The 12,126-nt window shown below is 37.2% G+C and overlaps 1 non-coding gene across 1 annotated transcript; it reads left to right on the forward strand.

Annotated features, from left to right (window-relative positions):
* The first annotated feature begins 9,977 nt into the window (after nucleotides 1-9,977).
* Nucleotides 9,978-10,084, forward strand: LOC128042728 (small nucleolar RNA R71). The gene has a single exon (XR_008198241.1). It is a non-coding gene; the product is annotated as a small nucleolar RNA R71 (small nucleolar RNA).
* Nucleotides 10,085-12,126: the final 2,042 nt, after the last annotated feature.

The following is a 12,126-nucleotide window of genomic DNA, read 5'->3' on the forward strand; positions in this document are numbered from 1 at the left end:
TGGCGAAATCATACTTATGAAATAGTCCTGATGGACGATTGTTTCTTTCATATTTGGACTCGCATAATAGATATAGCTCAATCTTAGTCAACTTATCAAGCGGATCCCACATTTGTAAAGAGATAGATGCGAACACATACATACAGATTCACATGCGCAATTTTTATCTCGCAGACCTCTACTGGGTTTCACCACCTAGACAAGTCAGGTGAATTCATAAAGTGAATTACTTTACAAATCTTCTTGGGTCTTGTCATGGCCATGGACTTGCATTCATTCATACATCCCATAAAGGGCTCTCATATATTGGTGTACACCGTTCTCCATACAATCTGTCTGAACCTCCGCAAAGCCACATATCATTAACATTCAATTTTGATATAGTCTGCCTGAACCTCCACAATCTTCCTTGTTAATTTGAACACTTACGTGTTCCCCCGCAAGGTCGGGACATTCACCATTCATGATTTTCATTTAGACGCCATACTGGAAGCAAATCACATATCATATTCCCTTCTCCATCTTTCATCTCAATCACACTTCGGCAACCCTCCATAACTCCACATAACATGCATTTCATGCACAGACATACTATCAACACCACTGTTCATGCACGATACACATTACGCCAACATTTCATGCATTTTCATACCAACACAACAAACCTAACAATACATCAATATTAAGCTATAAAGTAATTCATTATTCCATAACATTCAGCCATAGAATAATGCATTATTTGCTCAACACTTAACAAAACATGCCTATTTCACAACACTAAAAATAAATGAATAATTGTAAAGTCCTGAGTTCTGGAACTCACCTAGAAGTTGATTCCAAAACCTTATACTTAGCTTTTTTCATTTCTACCGAACTCTCCAACTTACAAAACATAACTATTTCAAAATACTCAGCTAAGATAGTTCATTATCATAAAAGCCAACAAAATTTTGCATGCATAATCCATTAAAGTGATTATCCACAACTTTATCCAAAACATGAAAAAATTGATGGATAGTTGAAATCCTTAACTTTCTTTCCTTTACTTAAATATGTGACATAGAAAGGTTAATAACCTTACCAACTTGATAAATTATCCATTACTTATGCACAAACATTAGCTTCTTTCCACCAAATAAACCGCTCTTTATCTTTCTTTCCTTCAACCACGTCAATGAAAAAGATGAAGAGAGAACAAAAAACTGAAGGAACCACATTGGAGAGTAACATCTCTCCTATGTATACTACTCATGCATTTCCTTTACCTATCCCAAACTCAACAGCCAAGTGTACACATCCATAATCATCATGTCTCCCATTATTCCTGGTTTAAACTCAATGGAACCAAGGTTGAAATCCAACCTTTTACCAACCAATCCGCCAATTGCTCTTATTTCCACTAGAGCCGCTCAATTGTAAGCTTTTCAATTTAATCCTCAAAATTTTCATTCCAAATTTAATGTTTCGAGGTGTGACATAGTTAGTATATTAGGATTAGACATTAAAAGGCAAAAAAGGGAGGCTATTTGGGATGTTATTATAGGCCAAAGGAGAATAAGGGGTCAAACACGCCAAAAAATGAGCTTTTAAGAGGTTAAGGTTGTGTTGCAACACTAAATTCCTAGTCTCACGACACGACACTTCGAATACTCCAGTAGTTCCGAAAACAGGCTAGTGGCGCAACATTGACCTTTGGTGTTGCAACATGATACTATGAACCAAAATAATTCCAACATATAGGGTCAAGAACGGTACGTGTTAAGTGCTGACTAGGTATCTTTTCGACATTGGCACGACATTTGTGTTGGCAAACTGTCCATAGTTTGGCCCAGCAAACCTTTAACCTTCGCTTTTTTTTTCTACACTCTGCACATTCCAAACAATCGCCAAACAAATCCCTCTAACAAGCAGTTAAAAGCAACATGTAATAATAATTAAGCGTAATCCAAGCTCTTTAATGCAATGCTTTAAAAATGCCAATGCAATATCCTAAAATGCAACTAAAAACACCTAATTATAGGCAATTAACTAAGTCTAAGTGCATGAAATATAACTCTTTTCAAGAGTTATCACACCCCCAAACCCGATTCATAGGTTGCCCTTAAGTGAAGTATGCATGAATACGAAAATTGCCACGGCAAACATAACGACCTTTGTATTGCCAGACCATTTAGAGAGTATTTTATACTTCAATTCTCGGCAATCTTCTATGTCTAAAAATTTGTTCAAGTTTCATATGTTTGTTTAGCAAAGTTAGTGCAAAAAGTATTGTCCTAAAAGCGAAATTCCTTAGTGCTCATGTGTGCTTTTTGACTATAGCAAGTGTCTCCTTATTTACTTGCTTCATCTTTTACCTAAACTCAGATTTCTTTTTAACCTTGGCCTTAGATTTTCTCAATTTTTTGAAAAACCAATTAGGGGGTTCAGCTCGTCACACGATTCTTTGACTCGATAATCACAATAGCGTATACACTGAATTGACGGGTAAGTCAACCATGTCATGGTTTGAATAGAACTCACTGATAAAGCTAAGGCTTTTGACTTAGAAGATGAATGGAGAAAACAACTACCTTCTTAGCTACTCAGCTTACTACTACAGTGGAGTGCCCTAAATTTCATTTTCTTTATTTCACACTCTTGTCTAAGCTTACGTTTCTAACCAACAATATGATAGAGCAAACACAATGTTGCTGACCTATTCGACAATTCTAAGCATTGAAGTGTCTTATGGCATTTCTTTGGTTTTCCTTACGCTCCACCACTTATTAATTTTTTACGTATTGCCCTGGAAGCTTTACCGAGCTTAGCTTCTAGAATCTCTAAATTTATTAAAAGAAATTCACTACAGTCCAATTGTAATTGAATTTAGGACATCTCATTTCTAGGGGTCGATTATCAGGCAAACTATCATAAGCTAAATTTACATAATCCACTGTCACATCATAGGCAAAAATACATTCATGATAGTCTAACCATGCATTGGCAATTACGTGTGTCATGGAAAAATAAATTTGGCTACACTAAAATGTCATGGTAAAATGAACATGCTTAACTAAATACATAATGCATCATAAATGACCAACACACCCCCAATCCTCAAGGATGCATTGTCTTCAATGCATGAACATACATGTAACATGAACGCAATGTCGTAGCGAAATGAATTTACACATACAATGTCATGGAAAAATATGAATGTATGACGCAATAAGAGGAAGAGAACTCCTCTGGCTTGGAGCTTGGTTATTGTTACTTCAATGTCTACGGGTGGACTTGTGTGCCTTATACTTAAAATGCATCTTCCTTTTTAGCATTTGGATCAACACGTCTTCCCCTTCTTTTTCAAACTTGGTGATCTCACCAATAATGCTGTGGATTTCATGGTCTTCTACGGACATTGTTTTGGTTGTTGTAGGTGGGATAGCTTTAGTATTGTCCTCCAGTGGTGTAGTTGTAGGGGTTGCTTCTTCTGTCCCCTCGTGATTGGCTGCTATGTTGATCGATTCAGTCTTGCCAACTTCTTCTTCAGGTGCTTAGGTTTTTTTTCTGCAACAGCGGATTTGGTACTTGTGGGCTTTGCCTCAACTAGATCTTCTTCGCCCATCTCTTCTTTGATAGATGCCTGTAGTTCCTTAGGAAATTAGGGAGCACACACATGGGCTCGATAAAATTCTTCGGAAGGGATCTCTTTAGGGCATCATTTCACTTCTCCACATACGCCTAGAAAATGGCCATTCTTTCTTTCACCTTTTTCACGTCCGCAGTAATTCGAAGTTTCTGAGTATCAAAGAGAGTGAGTCACTTCTGCAACTAATCGAGGGAGTTGAGCACTTGCTACTCAAACAAATTGTTGGAGGTAGAAGATATTGCCATGACAAAAGTTTGCCTAGAAGATGTAGATTCTAAGCCATATAGTTGTTACCGCGACAATTCCTCTCTAGATATCTTAGCCACAATCACCCTTGCCATTTCCCCTTTATTGTGGGTTACATTGTCGCTGGGCTAGACTGGGACATTGGCGTGATGGCAAAGTGCAGTGACTAGTGACGAGAAGTTGAGACTCGCATTTTTTTGCATACAATGGTGGACTTCATTGAAGATTATCTTGCCCACATTAATCCATCGGCCCGTCATTATAGAGTGTAGCAGCAGCATTCGCTCCTTAGATATTGTAGAGTTATGGGTAAATGGAACTAATCGCATATTCAAGAACTGGTACCAGAATCTGCAACTGGGCTTTAGTGACGCCCTGTCAATTGTGTAGCAGACCTACCGACATATAGTGCACTGGGTTACTTCAACCAAAGGTCTTTGAGGACTTGGTTCAACCCATTCGTGGTGATGGTTGCAACAAACTGAGAGTGCTCATCTTGTACGACTGAGATCCCAAATTGGGCGTTGATGCTGTCTTCATCAAACAACACAGACGCCCTTTTAACATAAATGAGAAAGCGTTGTTAGTTGACGTGATTTGAGCATAGAATTCATGAACAAGCTTGCTCAAAACGTCTTCAGAATGTAGGCAAAATATCTATCAACTATACTTTTCCATCACGGATGAGATAAAAGCATCATAACCCATGAAAGGTTCACCCTTGAATAGAAAACCCTTTTCAAGGAAAAATGACCTCTTTGATATATTGTTTTTGTACTTCTATTTTGCTACAGTATCGAAGAATAGTCACGGTGACATGATGATTGTTTGGGGGGTAAGCGTTCTAGCCATTGTTGAGGTTTAGGTGACGAAAATCGTCGATTAAGAGGAAAAAGGGGAAAGTTTTTAGTTGCTTAAGGGGCAATAAGTAGCTTTGAGGGACGCAAGGGTTAGGGTAATTGTGAGGAGAAGTGAGGAATTAGGGCATAGGTAAAGGTAGAGGCAACAGTATAGGTAGTAATTATTACCTGAAGTGGTTGATTTGATAGGCATGCAATGAGAATTGAAGGGAAATAGAAAAATTGATGCCAAGTGTTTTGGGGAAATTTCCATTGGGCCTAACCACCACAGATGGGCCCCAACCTCTCAACTTCCTTCAAAAACTGGGACAGCTCAGCCCTCCTAACTATCTCATTTCTCAAGAGCTACGCAACCACTGCCATGGCACTACATTCTATTATGTTCATCCTCACACTTTTTCCTAAATAATATCTGCACTACAAAGTAAAAAAAAATATTAAATTGAAAAAAAAGATAAATTTAATAACTAGGAGAAACATAAAAATTATAGAAATAAAATGAAAAGAGGTATCAAGATGCTGAGGTTACACATCTCGAAGGTCAATGGACAGTTTGTCTCAATCCACATGAGCACCCAAGTAGTGTTTTAAGTGTTGTCCATTGACTTTAAATATGACCCCCTGTCTGCATGTCCTTGATATCAATTGCTCCATGACGGTATACTTTGGCTACTTCAAAGGGACCTAACCAGCGGGATTTCAATTTGTCAAGGAACAATTTCAACATTGAGTTGAATAAGAACACCTGTCATCCTAGTTCAAATCGTCGTGGCATAATTCTCTTATCATGCTAGTGCTTGGTCTTCTCCTTATAAAGTTTAGCGTTCTCATACACTTGCACCCTGAATTCTTCCATCTCATTTGACTCAAGCAATATTCTATTGCCAATAGCTTTCAAATCCATGTTCAATTGCTTCACAGCCCAATATACCCTGTGCTCTAACTCAACCAAAAAATGGCATGGTTTTCCATAGACGAGCTTGGATTGTGACATTCCTAACAGAGTTTCGTAAGCAGTACGATATGCCCATAACGCTTCATCCAATCTTTAGGACCAATCCTTACTATTTGGATTAACAACCTTCTCTAAAATATGCTTAATTTCTTTGTTGGAAATTTTAGCTTGCCTATTGGTTTGTAGATGATATGTCGTGGCAATCTTTTGTTTTACTCTGTACCTATGCAAAGTGTCGGAAAAAACCTTGCAATTGAAGTGAGACCCTTCACCATTGATGATGGCTTGAGGCATACCAAATCTCGTGAAGATGTGCTTGTATAGGAACTTCTCACTGACTTGGCGTCACTGGTAGGTAGAGCTATGGCTTCCACCCCTTTGTAGACATAATCTACTGCCACAAGTATGTATAAATTGCTAAACGAGGGTGGAAATGGACCCATAAAGTCTATCCCCCAAGCATTGAACAACTTGATTACCTGAATATTTTACAACGGCATTTCGTGTCTCATTGATAGGTTGTTTATTCTCTGACAACGATCGCATGTCTTAAAATTCATGGGCATCTTCGAACAAATTTGCCCAGTAGAACCCATATTGGAGTAACTTTGCTGTAGTTCTTACTCCTCCAAAATGCCCTCCATACGTGGCTGAATAACAATGTTGCAATACAATGTTCATCTCTTCATCAGGAATACATCTTCAAATTATTTGATCAGCGTACTACTTATATATATAAGGCTTAACCCAGTAGTAGAATCTTGCATCATGAAAGAATTTTCGTTTGCCCTAGCTATTCATATTAGGTGGCAACAGTCCACTAACTAAGAAGTTTCCAATATCGTCATACTAGGGTAATGTTGTGGCAATTAAGAACTGGACATCTCAAATGTCTTCCTTAATAAGCTTGATATTGTCATCTTCATTGCTAGTTTATAATCTTCATAGATGATCTGCCATTTGATTTTTGGTTCCCTTTTTGTCTCGAATCTCTAAATCAAACTCTTGCAGGAAGAGTATCCACTGAATCAGTCTTGGCTTTTCATCTTTCTTGGTCACAAAATACTTAATGGCAAAATGGTCTGTGTAAACCGTGACTTTGGTACCAACTAAATATGATCGAAATTTATCGAATGCAAATACCACAACCAATAATTCCTTTTCGGTGGTGGTGTAAATAAGTTGTGCATCAATCAAGGTATGACTTGCATAATAGATTGAATAAAATATCTTGTTTTTACTTTGCCCCAGCACTGCTCCTACGGCATAATCACTGGCATCACATATGAGTTCGAATGGCAATGTCCACTCAGGAGCTATTACAATTGGTACAACGACCCAATCACTTTTTAAACTCCTCGAAAGCTAACAGACATGGTTTGTCAAAGAAGAAAGGTTTATTCTACTCCAACAAAGCACACAAGGGTTTAGATAACTTTGAGAAGTCCTTAATGAATTTTCTACAAAAACCTGCATCGCCTATGAAACTTCTAAGGCCTTTTCCTAAGAAACCTATGGTAATTTTTCTATCACATCAATTTTTGCCTTGTCAACTTCAATTCCTTGTTGCGATACCTTATGCCCTAGAACAATGCGTTCACATACCATGAAATGAAAATTTTCCCAATTCAAGACAAGACTGGTTGCTTCACATCAGTGAATAACCAATTCCAAATTTTTCAAACAGCCTTCAAAATTATTCCCAAAGACAGTGAAATCATCCATAAAGACTTCGATAAAATTTTGTCATCATACAAAATACTGTCAACAAAATACTGTCATCATACAACGCTGAAATGTTGCCAGGGAATTATATAAACTGAATAACATTCTTCTAAATGCAAAAGTACCATATGGACAAGTGAAGGTTGTCTTAGCAATCTGATTATACCTCGCATATATTTCCAAGAAGATGTAGAAGGCCTTCCAAGTTAATATGTCCAACATTTGGTAAATAAATGGCAAGGGAAAGTGATCCTTCCGAGTTGCCTTCCTGAACTTACGATAATCCATGCACACTCTCCATCATGTGACAGTGCGAGTTGGCATAAGCTCATCGTTGCCATTATTGACCACTGTGACACCTCTCTTATTGGGCACACACTGTATAGGACTCACCCAAGAGCTATCTGAGATTAGAAAGATAATATATACATCAAGCCATTTGATTATCTCTTTCTTAACAACTTCCTTCATGATAGGATTTAACCTTCTCTGTTGTTCAATAGAATTTCCATGACAATCTGCCAATAAAGTTTTATGCATGCATAGAGCTCGACTGATTCATTTGATGTCAGCAATTATCTATCCTAATGCCTATTTAGATCTCTGGAGAACTTCAAACAACTTTTTCCTCTTGATCGGGTGTTAACTCCGTAGAAATAACTACTGACAAAGTGTTGTATTCTCCTAAATAAGAATATTTCAAATGCAATGACAAAGGTTTCAACTCTAGTGTGGGAGGCTCCTCTATAGCTAATTTAGGAGGATTTAAGGTGCAAGCAGATAAATCCAAGGACTCAAACCTTCCATGGTCTATCCACAATCTCCTTTGCCTCTATGAACTCACTAAATTCTCTAAAAGGTTCTGCTTCATTCAGCTCAATTGAATCTGTATCACTATCCGAATTGCCATGGTAAAATCTTGCAAACTCTTCTTCCACTATTGTTTCTAGCAAACCAATGGCATGGCAATATTCATTCTCATCAGCATATTTTAGGGCATTGAATACATTAAGCACATCAATCAAAGTTTTGCCTGTAGTAAGAAAAGGTCTTCCAAGAATAAGCAACACATCTTTGTCATCTTCACCTTCTAAAATAATGAAATCAGCTGGAGAAATTAACTTATCTACTCTTATTGATACGTCTTCAATTTTACCTTTCAGATGCGCATAGGATCAATCAACTAATTTCAATGTTACCATAGTAGGTTTTGCTTTTCCAAATCCCAACTTCCTAAATACAAACATAGGCATTAAGTTGATACTTGCTCCTGAATCACATAGTGCCCTCCCAACAAAATGATTTCCAATTGAGCATGGGATAGTAAAACTCCTTAGGTGCTTTAACTTTGGAGGCAATTTATTCATCAACATAGTCGTGCACCCTTCAGTGAGAGCAACTGTTTCAAATTCTCCCATTTTTTTCTTTGATAATATATCTTTCATGAATTTCACATAATTGATAATTTCCTCCAAAGCTTCTACCAGCGGTATGTTGATGTGAAGTTGTTTAAGGACATCCAAAAATCTTTTGAATTGCTGATCTTGTTTACAATTGTTGAAGTGCTAAGGAAAAGCTGGAGGTGCCCAACCTTCAGGTTATTCAGATTATTTTGTTGTGGAATTTCTGTAGGAAAAATTACTTGATTCTGTTTCAGTAGTGCTTTGTTTAGCCTTTTCAGTTGCAATGTGCTTTTCAGGTTGTTCTAAAATTTTTTTATGGTTGAGAGCTAAATTGTCTGTTTCTGCAGTTGCATCTTTAACAACTTCATCCTGCTGTGTCCCACTTCTGAGAGTGATTTCCTTGCAATGCTTTTTTCCCTGTGATTTTGTATTCTCAGTATCACTTGGCAAAGTTCCTTGTGGTCTCAAACTTGAAGCATTTGCTATATGCCCCACTTGATTCTCAAGGGCTCGTAAGGATGCGACTTGACTCTAAATTATGACATCATGCTTAGCCATATATGTTTTTAGCAGAGATTCAATAAATGATGAAGTTGATGCCTGGCCTTGTTAGATATTTTACTGTGGCATAGGTTGATTATAACCAATTAGTGCACTCTCGGCATTTTGTCTAACAACAGTGTTTGAATTTCTAGTACCTTAATTATTCCAACCAAAGTTTGGGTGTTGTTTCTACCCGGGATTATAAGTGTTGGGATAGGGATTATTATTTCAGTTGAACTTACCCATGTAGTAAATAGATGCTTGTTTTGATGGACATTTATCAAACACGTGGTCTTCACCACAATAAACACAAGATGACTGACTAATTTCAGCTCCTAGACTGCAGCTGGCTTCCACATTTTCATGATCATATTAGCTAGAGAAGATATATGGGCTATGAAATGATTGCATCAAGCTCAATGGTACCAACAGCTTTCTCAACAGTCCCAATTCCCATGGTGGGATACTGATAATCATTGTTGGCAATCCTTTCCAAAATCTCGTATGCTTTATTGTAGGATTTATGCAACAAAGTACCATTGGCAGATGCATCGACTACCATCCTTGTATGTGTATTCTGCCCATTATAAAATATCTCTATCTAAGTCCAATGCTGAAAACCATGCATATGACATTTCCTAAGCAATTCCTTAAATATTTCCCAGGTTTCGTACAGTGTTTCATCCTTTGATTGCCGAAAAATTGTTATCTCATTTCTTAGCTTGACATTCATGTTTGGTGGATTATACCGTAGCAAAAACCTTTGGCAAAGGTCATTCCATAATGCCATAGTTCCCAATGGCAAAACATTAAGCCATACTCTTGCATGATCTCTTAAGGAATATGGGAATAGTTTGAGCCACAATGCGCATTCAGGAACACCTTACTATCGAAACGAATCACAAACTTCTAACAAAAGTCTCAAATGTAGTCTCAAATCTTCAATCGGTAATACACTGAACTGTCTTACTGTTAGCAACATCTGAAACATCACCAGTTTCAACTCAAAATGTTGAGCTTGTATATGTGGCCTGACTATCCCTAGATTTAGGTCATCCAAAATTGGAACTACATGCTCTCGAATTGGCCTATCTCAATCATCAATCACAGGATAAATAGGAAGATTAACATCCTGACCATTAGGGTTTAATTGATAATTCCGAACAGAATTTTTCCCGTCCCTAGCCATATTACGTAATTCTCTTCTCCTTGTGCATAAAGTTCTCTCGATATTTGGGTCAAAAGGATAATCTTCGTTAACATGAATACCTCCACTCATGCACTAATGGAAAACCTGTAGAAATTAAATAACAACTAAGTTAGATAAAACTAATGAAACAAAATAAAAAATAACAAAACCAAAAACTTGTTGGTTGCACAACTGATATGCAAGTCATGCAAGTATACACGTCGAACAAGTAATAAAGTGATGAGTGTGATCGTCCCCATAGGGTTTAGATAGGTATAGTTTGGTCGAGTTATTATAGTTAAGTTTAATTAATGCTAGAGCAAAAATAATAATAAGAATGCAGTGGAAAAATGAGAGAATGATGATGTATAAAATGTGCAAAACAAAGCAAGGAAACAGAACAAGAATGCCACAGCAAAATCACTACGGACAAGGGTTGAGGATATAAAATGTTGATTAGGACGGTTGGAATTACTAATGAATCTACCTTCACTAACTATTAATGCCACACCAAAGTCTTGAATATTCTACTGTTTGATAGGTTTCTACAGTAGTCTGCTTCTCTCGAGAGCAAGACTTTGGGTTCCCTCCCCTAGAGCATTATTTGTCTATAGGCTTTGAGTTCAACTACCACTAATATTTTCTACCTTCTTTCATATGAGGCAAGGCTCTATGTCAAAAGGTTGCTACGAATAAATGATTCATCATTCACTCATATTATCCAACGTCTATCCAATTAGCCTAATCCTATCAAAATTAAGTGATCTTTATAAACCTACCTCACATTTTTCAATGTATAACATGCAAATAACATGAAATACCAGTGAATAAAATAGTAGAACAAACCAAACTTAAACGTTAAACATTAATAGAAAAAAATTTTCATTAAAGTAATCCTGAGCTTAAGAGACTTAGCTTATGGTTGGGCAAATCAAGTTTGAGTTTAATATGATAACCAACATCATCAATAACAAATAAGCTTTAGAAGCAGTACAATAGGAAATGAAGAAGGAAATCTGAGATGATAGCTTTCACCTATCTAACTTTCAACACAGGTAGAGTAATGTCTTGTGGCTGCCAAAGATGATTGCGGTTGTTTTTCTCCTTCTTCTACACCTTCGTTCTTGGCCCTTTCCTAATACTTTTTGTTAATCCAGGGTTGTTCACCCTAATGAAGGTTCACTGCTTGGCTTTTATAAGTTTCACCTTCTAAGGTAGGTCCATCAGTCCTCAATCCTTCCTCTATTTTCTAGCTAAATATATTAGGTACACGTACATTTGGGGCCAAGAACGATACGCCTTAAGTGCTGACTAGGCATTTTCTCGGTATTGTCATGGCGTTTATGTTGGCAAACTGTCCATACTTTTCCATGGGAAACCTTCAACATTTTCTCTTTTTCTACGCCTGCACCTGCCAAACAAATCCCTACCACAAATAGTTAAAAGCAACATGTAATAACAATAAAGCACAATCCAAGCTCTTCAATGCAATGCTTTAAAAATGCCAATGCAATATTCTAAAATGCAACTAAAAACACTTAAGTACAAGTAACCAACTAAGTCTAAGGGCATGAAAT

Source organism: Gossypium raimondii, chromosome 7 (assembly GCF_025698545.1).
Source record: "Gossypium raimondii isolate GPD5lz chromosome 7, ASM2569854v1, whole genome shotgun sequence".
Lineage (NCBI taxonomy): Eukaryota > Viridiplantae > Streptophyta > Magnoliopsida > Malvales > Malvaceae > Gossypium > Gossypium raimondii.